Genomic DNA, 12318 nt, shown 5'->3' with positions numbered 1-12318 from the left:
AACAACGCTTTAGCCCGGCACGGGACCCTTCAAAAGCAGTCGCCTCCAGCTGCACCCCCAGAGGAGGAGGGGGGATGCTCCCAACAGAAGCTGAAAGGCCCTTGATCAGAGCTCCGCCCAGGCCGGCTCTTGCGTGCCACCCGTGTTCTCCTGAGAAGGGGCCGTGTCCTTTCCTGCAGGGCTGTCAGTTCAGCCCAAGGCCGCTTCATGCCCCGTGCAGTGATTAGGTGAGGGTGAAAGCAGGATCAGAGCCCTGATCCTGCCCACAGCCGAGGCGTGTTAAATACGGTGCCCGGTGTGCGGGCCGCTGCGGGAAGTATTCCATCTGCCCCGCCGGCTAAAGAGGCGCAGGCGAGCGGCCTAGCCTCGCAAGGAGCGGACACTTGCCACACCGGCCAGGGCTCCACAAACACGTTAAAATGGCCACTCTATAACGGAGATATATTTTAAATTGTTAGCCTACTTTTCTCTTCTGTCTTCCTGAGTCCTTGGCCTCCACCTCTTTGCCTTGGGGGTGGGTGGGTAGTGTCTAGAGTGAGACTGAAGTCTCGGTGAGTTTCTGCCGTGCAAATAGAATTGCGCTGCAGGAGAAAGGGTTGGCTGGTCCTTTGGCCGAAGATGCTGGACGACCCAGACCTTAGGGTTCTCCGGTGGTGTGGAGAAGACGCTCCTAAGAGCAAAGATGAGGCTTGTTCATCTTTGGGGCATGTTTACGATAAAAGGGAGCAAAATAAAAGTGTGCTCGCTCTCTTGCTGCCCCAGAGGAAGGTGGGACGGAGAGGAGAGGGGAAGCGAGGGAAGTGAAGGGATTAAATGTGGGTCTCAATTTTGTAACTAGAGGGAGCAAGGAGGCTCCAGGAAGCTTCCTCCCCTGCCTGGCCCTTGTCCCTTGGCAGCACGCTAAAGCCCACATTGGATCTCTTCAGAGTAAAAATGGCCAACGGTTTTTCGCACACAAATGTTTGGGGAGACGGGCTTTCCTTGAAGCATCTTGAAAACTGAGAAGTGGAGACGTATCACATCAGATGATTCACCCACTCCGAACAGGGCTGTCAAAATAGGCTGAAAATATCGCCAAGAAGAGATTACAGATTAGCACAAAAAAGAGCAATGAACTTAATTTAAAAAATGACTACACTTTGTAAACTGCTGACATCCCTTAAACAGAGTTTCCCGAGCCAGAGTCAATTTCAGATTCCTTGACTCTTGCCTTTCCTTTAGAGTCGAGCGTACTTGGCAGAGCAGGCTGGGAATGAAAGAGCCCGCCCAGTCCCTCCAGCTGCTTTTTATCTGCCAAAAAGCCTGGAGCTGGAAGTAGCCTGATAACCTGACTGCAGGCACCTGGAGGCCTGGCATTATTGTAAAACATGAGGTTCTCGAGAGAAGTATGATAAATCCAACTGGCAGACTGCCTTGGCCTTCCTTGAGGCACAGGATGGAAATAGTGTGTGGAAGGAAAGGAAACCACAAGCGCAAGTCCTGCATGATTTCACCGTCAAAAATCAGACGTTGGAGGATGTTTGCAGGGTGAGAGCATGAAGATGGACAGAAAGAAACCACACGATGACTCCGCAGAGCAAATATCCACAGGAAGTTCCCTTGGGTTGAGACACCTCCGCTAGGTCAAGTTCAAAGGCCTGTTTCTCACCTGGTGAACTTTTTTCCTTCCTTCCTTCCTCTATGACAGCGCCTCATGTTTAGTGGATGGATTGACACCTTTATACTTTAATGTGCTTTAATGTTTGTTCATGTCATGATACTGAATCATAAGATCGAACTGCATATGGATAGGACTTGATACAAGGATATCTTTCACAGTAACTCATGTCATCACAGCAGCGATGAGGTAAACAGGACAGTGTCACTCCATCCCATTCCACAGATGAGGAGACTGAGACCCAGGGACTCATTTGCTCAAGGCTGAACAACTTGCAGGAAATGGGATAGAAACCCACACTTTCTGATTTGGAAGCAGTTGCTCTTCCTCTTGGTCAATCTCTGTCCGCTCAGGCTCTCAGTCCCATGTAACAAGATTTAACCATATGAACCCTTTCCTTGACCTTAGGTGCATTTGTCTGAGTGTAGAATAGATTAACATTTGGATTTTCTCTCTGTGACTGTGACACTGGCATCGAGCGGTCATTCAACAAACATGTGGAACATATGATGGGGGTCAGGTGCTGGGTAGGGCTCCGGGACTGTAAAGACCAGGAGATGCAGCCTTTGCTCTTAAATTACTCAGTGTTTGTCCCAGGAGATGTGACCACGGGAGGGTAAGTTACAAAATAAGAGATACTCTTAGGGATATGTGAACAAAAAGACATGGAATCATGGCTCTTGGGAGTCTAGTAGGATGCCTTGGGGAAGGAGTGACAGAGAACTGACCACTCTTCAGCTTATTGCTAGTGGGCCGTCTGTTTCTATTCCAGAAAAGACTTAGGAAACAGATCTGTAGCTGAGATAGAAGTGGTCATAAGTTCTGAGGTTGTCACCAAAATTATTCTGTAACATGGGCGAAATTTTAGGGTGGAGGGAGGAAGTATGTACCATCTTATCATGGGACAAAATTGTCTTATGACTAAGAGTCATCTGACAATTAATTGGGTGGAAGTAGAGAGGAAAAGCCAGGAGCTGAGTAATAACAGGAGCACCGTTGGAGTGGGAAACTGGATGATGGAATGAACGGAAGAAGCTGTAGGGCTTTTTGTTTGTTCGTAAAAAAGATGCCTCTCTAGAATCCTTTCTTTAAACCTCTGCTCTAGGATATAGTATCCATTGTCGCGATACGGACAGCTTCTGACTGTGACATCGGTGGGTTTTAGACGAGCCTTCCAGCGTCTGCTGCAACCACCCCCCTCCGACCGTCCGTCTGCACTCTCTTCCTGGGGAGTCTGCCTCATGAAATATTGATAGAGAAGGTTACTCTAGAGCTTAGCATACAGAATGAATGATGCTTCTTTGATGTGTTTGATGTGATCTTTTGCCTGCCTTAAAGATCGGGAGGCAAAAGATAGCTATTACAAGAAACCATTCTTAGAAGGGCTGCTCGCTTGATTGGCACCCACGCTTAAATATGCAGGATGGACTGCAAGCCTCTGTTCTCCTAAGTAGCACTAACCCAGCACCACCCCCGCCCCGGTGTAACACCCCAAAGCCCTGGTGTGGCTGGCTGCTCTGTCTGCAGTCGAGTGGTGAGAAGACGTGAGGACTGACTGGATAAAGCTGATACCTATTGTGTCTGCCCCTGGTCGCCCTTGTCTCTACTCCATTCTCTTTAGATCAATTGTTTTCAACTGGTGTCTTCAGACACGAAGGTGGACTTGAACACATTCCAGGTAGAAAGCCAAGTTTTTTCTTGTAAGGGTGGGGCAGAAGTAAGTTTACCGTTGTTCGTATGGAAAATAATACAATACTTAATAAATAATAATACAAGAATAAACTCGTGTACTCACAATGCTACACCCGCTTTTGGCCCACCCTGTATACTTTTTGAAGCAATTGTAAATTTTATTTTTTAAAGAGTTTATAACTTTATTGAACATTTTGAATTTTTATAAGTGGCATTGTGCATCTTAACCCCTTCCTTTTGTTCACCCACCTTCCCAACCCCCCCTGCCCCCCCAAACCTGGCAACCATCAGTTTGTTTTCTGTATCTATGAGTTTGCTTCTATTTTGTTTGTTCATTTATTTTGTTTTTTAGATTCCACAATAAGTGAAATCGTATGGCATTCATCTATCTCTGCCTGACTTATTTCACTGAGCATAATGCCCTCTAAGTTCATCCATGTTGTCACATATGGCAAGATTTCATTCTTTTTTATTGCCACATAATATTCCATTATATATATAATATCCCATTACACACACATACACACACACGTCTTTTTTATCCAATTTTCTATTGATGGGCACTTAGGTTGATATAAAGTTTTGATTAGCAAGTAAGAAAAATTGGCTCCCACTAAGTGTAACCATAGCAACAGCATCAACAACCAGCAGCGTTACACAACCCTCACTAGGCGCCAGGCTAACAAAGCACTTGACACGTATCAATTTATTTAATTCTTACGAAAGCTCCAAAAAAGTACATTCTATTGTCAACCCCATGTTAAGGTGAGGAAACTGAAGCACAGAGAGGGTGACTTGCCGCAGGTTTCACATCTGATCAAGTGCAGAGCTTCAGTCTGCTCCTGCAGCACCGTCAGGGTGAGAGAAGCCGGTCCAGCCAGAGGTCCACTGGGCGCTGCCTGCGCGCCCTTCCGCCTGCGGCCTGACTGTGCTCTGTGCCCCCTCCCTGCTCCCTTCCGCTGCAGAAGCAATGGCTGCTTTGTCTGGGCCCCAGGGGCACCTCATAAACGCCCGATGATAACGCTTAATTACCACCGTGATGCAGACGTCCCGCCAGTCCGAGCGTGCCAGGGCCTGCGGCCTTCCGTCTCCTGCCAGGTCTGGCGGGCTCATGAGCTTCGGTAATTTCTGCTGTTGAGTGGAGCCAGGGGAAGTGATGACATTTTATGTATAATTTTTAGAAGGTCATTGTATCTCATTTCTTTATTTTTATTCATTTGTTTTTCAGTTTATCTTTATTGTTGAAAGCATTATAGATGTTCTCCCTTTGTCCCCCGTGGACTCTCTCCTCTCTGCTCCTGCCCCTCCCCAGGGCTTCACCACACTCTTGTCTGTGTCCATGGGTTATGCATATATGCATATAAGTTCTTTGGTTAATCTCTTCTCGCCCCCAGGTCTCATTTTAAATATATTTTGAAAGCTTACCACTTCATTACATTATACAAGAAAATGAACAGAATGGCTGATGTGTACCTGAGTACTGAGCTAAGTGGAGGGATACACAGTGAGCAAAGCTGAAGCAGTCCCAGGTGATGGACCTGAGAGTCTGGTGCGGGAGCCTGGTCACCTGATTATGACGCAGGTACCGAATTCTGTAACAGTGCAGGGTAAGGAACTAACCAGGCCTGGGGCAGGGGAGGTTTCCCTGAGATAATGACATCGAAACTGAGGCCTGAAGGGTGAAAAGCATGAGAATTATATTCTCTGACTTGCCCATAAATTGGCACATTCTCTTGTGCTCTGTAGATCCTTATGTTCCTTTAAGACTCAGTTAACATTTTACTTTCTCCAAGAACTTTCTCTGAATAGTGTAGCTTTATTACTTATTTCCTCTGAACGCCTACATTCAATAATGTTTTAAAAGAAACGTGAACCCCAGGAATGGGTCTCGTGTTGGGGACACTGTATTGTTATTTCACTCAATCTTCAAAATAACTTTGCAAGTTAGGTATTAACATCTTTCCTCTTTCACATGAGAAAACTGAGGCTTGGTGAGGTTGTGTGAATTTCCTAAAATCTCATCGCTGGTAACATTTACTGAATGTCTGCTCTGTGCCAGGCACTACCCTTTCCTGAGAAAATTATATTTTTATTGGTCAATGCAGCAAAGACCCCCAAAGACTGAACAGTTGCTACATGAGGTGATAACTAGCTGATTTAACTTATTTTTAAAAAATATCTTGCTCCTGTTTCCTCCTTAATTGGAAGGAGAAGTCTTCAAAAATGCTGCTGTTCATGGCACTGTGTGTGTATTTGGGCTCCTTGATGGATGGAAGCACAAGAAATAAAAGTTCCACGAGGTATGGCAAAATCCTAGAGACAGGGATGCACTATTTGCAGCTTTGATTAGATTTTCAAGGTGACTTCTCACTGTGAACCTGCTCCACGTAGGGATCGTGGTGTGTGTTGCATGTGAGAGAGAGGGCAGGGGGAGAGAGGCTATTTCACAGTTCATATAAAAGCCAACACTGGCTGAGCGATTTGTTTTTATTTCTATTTCTTGTGGGAGAGACGCATTCCCAGCTCTGAGCTCAGAGCTGACAGCAGGCGCTTAGCCTTCACGTTTTCTTTCCAGTTTCATCTGTGAGGCTGAAGACCGTGGTCCTAACGTTGAACAGGTTGAGCGCACGGCCTCTGTGCCAGGCGCTGTGCCGGGCGGGCTTCCTAGGGCTCGCCAGGGAGGCCCCCAGGAGGCCCAGGCCCAGGCCTCTCCCCCTCCTTTAAAAGGAGGCCATGACTCATTGAAGAGTTCGCCATGTTAGGTGACTGTGATTTTTCCAAATGGCATGAGGTGTGGCCCTGGAAAGACATCAGCCCCCCAGGATGGCTGTGCTGTCTGTCCGTCTGTGAGCTGCTTACAGAGAAAACAGGAGACGGGGAGACAATGAGTTGGCTTGTAACTGGAGTTGTGCAGCATCTGGTTTGCATTTCGTGCGCGGGCACTCGTGTGTGTGTGTGTGTGCGTGCGTGTGTGTGTGTGTGTGTGTGTGTGTGGTTTTTGTTTCCAGGAGCTACATTTGCTATTTCACGCCGAGAGGGTGACTGCAAGCCCCAAGTGGCAACTGTGTCCCCAGGTGGAAGCGCGAATCTGGCCACAGCCGGCAGGGCCCGGCCACCAGCGGGAGCCGCAAACAGGAAAAGCGCTGCGTCCGTCTGTCCTTCCGCTGCCTCTTCCGTCCTCCCCCTTTGCTCCCGCGACTCGCCTCGCAGGCGGCACCGCTTTCCAAGCAGAGGAAGTCGAGCTCACATCCTGTGTGCACCACTGGCAGGTGCTCGCTCTCCTCCCGCGGCCCAGGCCCAGGCCCAGGCCGAGCCACCGCCTTGGTGTTTGTGCAGCTTGCTCATTTCATCGCCCTGCAGGCGGCTGCGGGTGGCATGTGCCGCGTCGGGGAGCTGGGCCTGGGGCACGAAGGGGCAGCATCTCCCCGGGAAGCTCGGGTTCCTTAAGGAGACAGGCAGGCGGACTGCAGCGGCCTCGGGGAGAATGCCTCTGGGTAGGGACGTATGGGCACATGAACAGCGAGGGAGTTAGTTGCCAGGCCAAACGATCCTTTCCCTCAGGTGACTCCGCTAAGGCAGTCATCGGGTCGCATCAGTATGTCGTGGCGTCAGGCTTTCTGTGTCTCTAAGCCAGGCCTCTCTGCCCCTGTGACAGAGACCACTGCCTGGTCCCAGGGAGGCGGGAGAGCGCAGCTAATGAGGGCTGCAAAGCACAGGCGTTGCGGTGAGAAGACTGGGCACCGTAGCTCTGACCCTCACGGCTCCCTGGCTCCAGGAAATTTGCTTATGCACAGCCTCGCTTTCCCCTCAATAAAATGGGGTAATAACAGATCTCACAGGAGCGACCTGCGGCTTCAAGGGGATCATGAATGAGGCGGAGGTTGCCCACTGCCTGGCACCTAGAACGTCCTATATAAATGCAACTCTTACGATTCAGGTGCAGACGTGACCTCCCCGCTACCTGCTTTTCTATCCACCAGGTAGTGACAGGGGGCGGCCCTTAGGACAGTCCATACTTGCCTAGGATGTAGCCACTGGATGATTGGAATCGGTGGCTTCTAATTTCAGTGCCTAGTGAGAGATTCAAACTTTAGAGTTTTCACAAACCAGATTACTTCGCAGTAATTCAGTTTACACAACGTGGACAAAAGCATAAGCAGATTCACTAAGCCATCAAAACAAACAGATGTAGCTCATTATATTCTTATATTACCATAAACAGATCACATAAATGTAAGCCGAGCTTTCACCAACTCCGCCTCCCCTGGGGAGCTGGTAACTGATTAATGGCCAAGGGTAAGAAGGCTGTGTTTTAGTCCAGTTCTTTGGCCTCTTGGCATTTGGTCAACAACTCCTCCTCTTCCTCCCCCGCCCCCTGTCCCCACTCCTCCTCATCTTAAAGCCACCACTCAATTCCAGGACTTGGCCATTAATCAGACTTTGATGTTCACTCTCATTCTAGAGCAAAGAACATAGGCAGAGATGTGACTGAATTCATTTGTACACTGCCTCCTTTCCAAAATTACATAAAACTACTTTATAAGGTTAATAAGATAGAAAGAACTCTTGAGAGCCTTCAAAAACAGAAGGAAGCGGATATATTGAACCTGAAGCCTAAAATAATGAGTTGACGCTAAGCTCCCCGGCAGCCAAGGCAAAAGGGGAAACTCCATGAGCAATAACTATCACTGTCAGAAAAGAGCAAACATAGCAGTGCATCACAGGGACACTTGCAGACACACCACCTTGAGTTTTACTTTTTTACCGTATACCCGTCATTCCATGTGTTCAATTTCACAAACATCTCTCAGCAGCTACTACAGGTCAGGCGCCTGTGGTTCACAGACAAACAGGGCATTGTATCTGTTCATGCAGATGTAATCTGAATGATAAAAAATTCATGCGTCCCATGGCTTTGTCTTGTTTTGCCACCACTTTGTAAGTATCATCCTATACTTGCTCCCAAAGCACATAGAACTGAACTTCCACATGTCTGAATGATGAAGGCCGTTTCTCCACCTCTTCCTGATCCCCAAATTCCTCCACACTAGAGCCAGAGTCATCTTTGGAAAACATAAATATGACCATGTCTTGACTGTGTGTAAATCCCTTTGAAGCCTCCCATTGCTTTGATTTCTTTGTCAATGGAAGTAGCTTTGGATGAAGCTGAACATTTCAGGTTATCACTGGGCTTCTTGGAACTTACTTTCCTGGCGAGTAAGAGAGGCCCCTCAGAAAGGGGATGTGAGTGCACCCCGAGACTGGCTTCTCATACTCTACGCTTTTCCCAGGAACTGGCCCTGGATTTCCACGTCATGTGGGATCCAGGTTCCTGGTGTCCTCTGTATAAAATTATGCGGGCTCTGATGGGCTAGTGTTCAGTGATCACTAGTCTTCATGATAATTTCTCTGCAGCGCTATAAGATGTAGAATCCTCCAAAGGAACTCAAAGCTCACAGAAGCTAGATGTGAATTGCACCCCCAGTTTGAAACTTCTCAGGTGCCCATATTCCAGACAGAGGAAGCCAAGTAAAACATTGGTGGTGTGAGAAAACAGTGATAAGCTTTCCCAGGATGGCACTGAGCTTTGGCTCTGTAGCAGGACACTTATCTCTCTGCAGTGGTGACTCACTGGCCTTAACTGATAGTGGAACAATAGTGGGTGGGAGAGATAGCCCCCTTCCCCCAGCAAGAGGCTAAACAGCTGGGCTCAGATGATCTTCAGGGGTGTGTGAGCCCATCTGATGGTCCGGTGAGTTTTTATCATTGGCTGTCGTTGACTTTCCTTCCCTGTTTCCTCCTCTATCTGTGCTGGGACAGCGAAGCCAACAGCTATGTTGGTTATTAATAGTTGGCCACCACCTTGACCTTGGTCACAGTGTGGAGAACCATTTTCTATTGGGAATGACCCCACTACATTCAGCAGAGTAAGAATGATTTTTTTGGCTCAAGGTGCTATTTATTTTGGGGGTTGTTTCTCAACTTCGAGAGTGCAGGGCCTCAAGGACGTGAAGTGTTTCTGCCTGAAAAAGTAGAGACCAGGGACTTTGCCGAGTTGCTTGGATCCTTCACATGCCACCTTCTTTTTGAATTTTCTCTTAAATCTTCTCAGTTCCCTCTCTTGGTGATGGATACCTGAAGCTAATCAACTGTTTACACAACTGGATTGCAAATATTGACATGCAAGTGTAGAACCTTTTGTATATAAACTACAGGTTGTATTGTACATGTAGAGTTTATATTTGTAGCCGTTTTCCCTGCGTGAGTGGTTGTATATGATTTTTTTTTTACCCCCCCTTAGAGTGAGAGCTGGGATGGAGCCTATTTGTAGATTAAGCACTGGTTTTGAAGGACTGATCTGAGAGCCTCTCTACCTGCAAACCTTTCTCACCTCATCCTGCACAGCAGCTGATATTCTTTAATAACTCTGAGTTGTAGAGGATCTTTTTAAAATGAAAGTAATTTTGGCATGGGTAGCACCTAAGGAATGTTCTTAACCAGGCTAGGCAGAGAAGCCCTTGGAATGCTGTTTGGCCTCGTGCTCCATTTCTCAGATCAGCCCACCCTCATTTCCATGCGCTGAGGGGTCCTAAGGGGACTGGTCATAGGACTCATTTATTTTGACACAGTAAAGTGAGCGTCTCTGTGCCCCAACTTGGGAGCACTGCGGTCGCAGGGAAGGTCCTTGCTGGATGAGAAGCCAGTGGGTTTGGCAGAGGTGAGAGCAGATAGGAGTAGGGCCTGATTCAGAGCTCTGGGCTGCCTCCCGAAACCCCGGTCAACCACCCTCACATCTCTGTTCTTTCTACACGTCAAACCAGCTCCCCTTTCTGATCAGCAGTCAAGTTAAGGAAGCCACGAAACTTGCTTCACAAATGGTAGCTTTCTCTTTCCATTTGCGTGTTCGTGTGTTGGACCTAAGTGTGCTCACGTGTGGATGTGACCGGCTGAGTCTGGGCTGACTGAACTGCTCCACGTGATGTTTAAAGTATCTCCCTAGTTTCCATGGAAACAGATGAAAATGAGGAGCTCGAAACCAGCTAGCTTTGGATTAAACTGTACTGCCATTAGGAAAGACTGAGTGAGAGGAGACCCCAACGCCCCTGGAAGATTAGGGCCTCTATCAGGAAAGGAAGCACTGCTGCTTGTCCAGCACCTACTGTGTCCCCACGGGTTTCATCAGCATCCTCTCTAATGTCCCCACAGTCTCCCCCGGGAGAGAGGAGGGACCCAGGGGCTCCTGTGCAGGTGCTGACAAATGGGCAGGGAGAACACAGGTGGCCTGTTTTGAATGCTCATTTTGGGAGCACTGCTGATATTTCATAGAAGACTATGGACCTAGTATTGGGTGTTACGGACACCGAAGCCTTCTAGTTAAAGAATTATTCCCTTCAGGGAAGGCTTCTCGGCGTCCTAACTTCGATTCTTGGCAGAGCTCCCTATGAAATATTAGATGGCTACATTTATTTAATTTCGGTTTCGATTCTCCTTGGGCACAGAAAGTGACGAGTGTGGTTATTTGAGGCCCCTCCCACTCTGCTTCCACAGGTACAATGTGCCCTCAGTAAGTCTCGGGGTAATTTTACTTTGAAGCTTTATGTTTTAGTTTTCGCCACTGCCTACACAGTTCTTAATATTAGGTGTAACCATATATTCTGCTTTTCTGAGTCAGTCATCTATGAGGTTAAAGTCAATCACTTCTTCTAAAAGCAGGTTTCTGGGTGCTGGGGTGGGCGTGGGGGTGGCTGTACCTCTGCTGGGTGATACGACCCCAAGGAGTCTGTTGTCCTGGCTCAGCTCTCTCTGCAGCCCTGGAAATCCAAGGCCAGGATTTTTCCTGGCATTTCACCAAGAATGTCTGTTACTTTCTGGGTGTAAGAAATTTAAAAAGTTATTCCACAGTGGGGAGAAAGGAATGCTGTGAGTGATCCTATAAAAGGGAAATCACTACCTGATAGGATTCCAGAAGAGCAACCAGGGACATTGCTATAGATATCAAATTCCTGAGAGCATGACACCACAAACCCCCTCAAAAGCTCCTAAGTCTGGCCGGAGTGGCTCAGTGATTGAGCGTTGACCCATGAACCAGGAGGTCGTGGTTTGATTCCCAATCAGGGCACACGCCCGGGTTTGCGGGCTTGATCCCTAATAGGGGGTGTGCAGGAGGCAGCCGATTAGTGGCAACTCTCTCATCATTGTTGTGTGTGTGTCTCTCTCTCTCTCTCCCCCTCCTTTCCTCTGAAATCAATAAAGATATATTTTTAAAAAACAACAAAAAAGATTTATTTTTTTGGTCATGATAGTCACATTTCAAGTGCTTAAAAGCCACACGTGCCTGGTAACTGCCATAGCGGACAATGAAGCTAGAGATGATCCCTATTGTCACGAAAGTTCTGTTGGGCAGCATTGGGTACATAATAGGCACTCAACGATGTTTATTCATTGCCCTTGCCTTCTGTGTTATTCCCAAGGGCATGGTTCATAGAGGCTGGCAGGGTAATGGTTCTCTTGAATTAATTTCAGATGAACTAATCGGGCTGTGTCCCCCCCATCCTCCAAGGTTCAACATCGACACCTGGATTTTACGCATCTACCTTTGCTACCTCCTGAAAAGTCTGTAGTTTCAGGCCAGGGTGAGGAGCTAGCTTGCCCTGTAGCAGGCTGAGAGAGGAGATGTGGGGGGAAGCGAAGGCTTCGAAGCTGCCCCTCAGGGTGGAGTCATCTCTCCAATTTCATAAACAGTCTAGCAAAGTTTCAGATTCACTCACTCTACAACTGCAAAGTAAATATCTTTTCTTTCTGTTATCTGCAAGCGATCTGGTCTTCCTGGTGATCCCCACTCACTGTGCAGCAGGATTAAAAACTCCAACTAACTTTTACTTTTTGATGGTTTTCAATTTAGCCTCAATCATGGAAGCAGCCCTTTAGGTATTTTTCAGTCTCTCTTTGGAATAATTGCTCACTCAGTC

This window comes from Miniopterus schreibersii (genome assembly GCF_964146895.1).
Source record: "Miniopterus schreibersii genome assembly, chromosome: 19".
Lineage (NCBI taxonomy): Eukaryota > Metazoa > Chordata > Mammalia > Chiroptera > Miniopteridae > Miniopterus > Miniopterus schreibersii.
The sequence above is the reverse complement of the archived record's forward strand: the minus strand, read 5'-3'. Positions refer to the sequence as shown.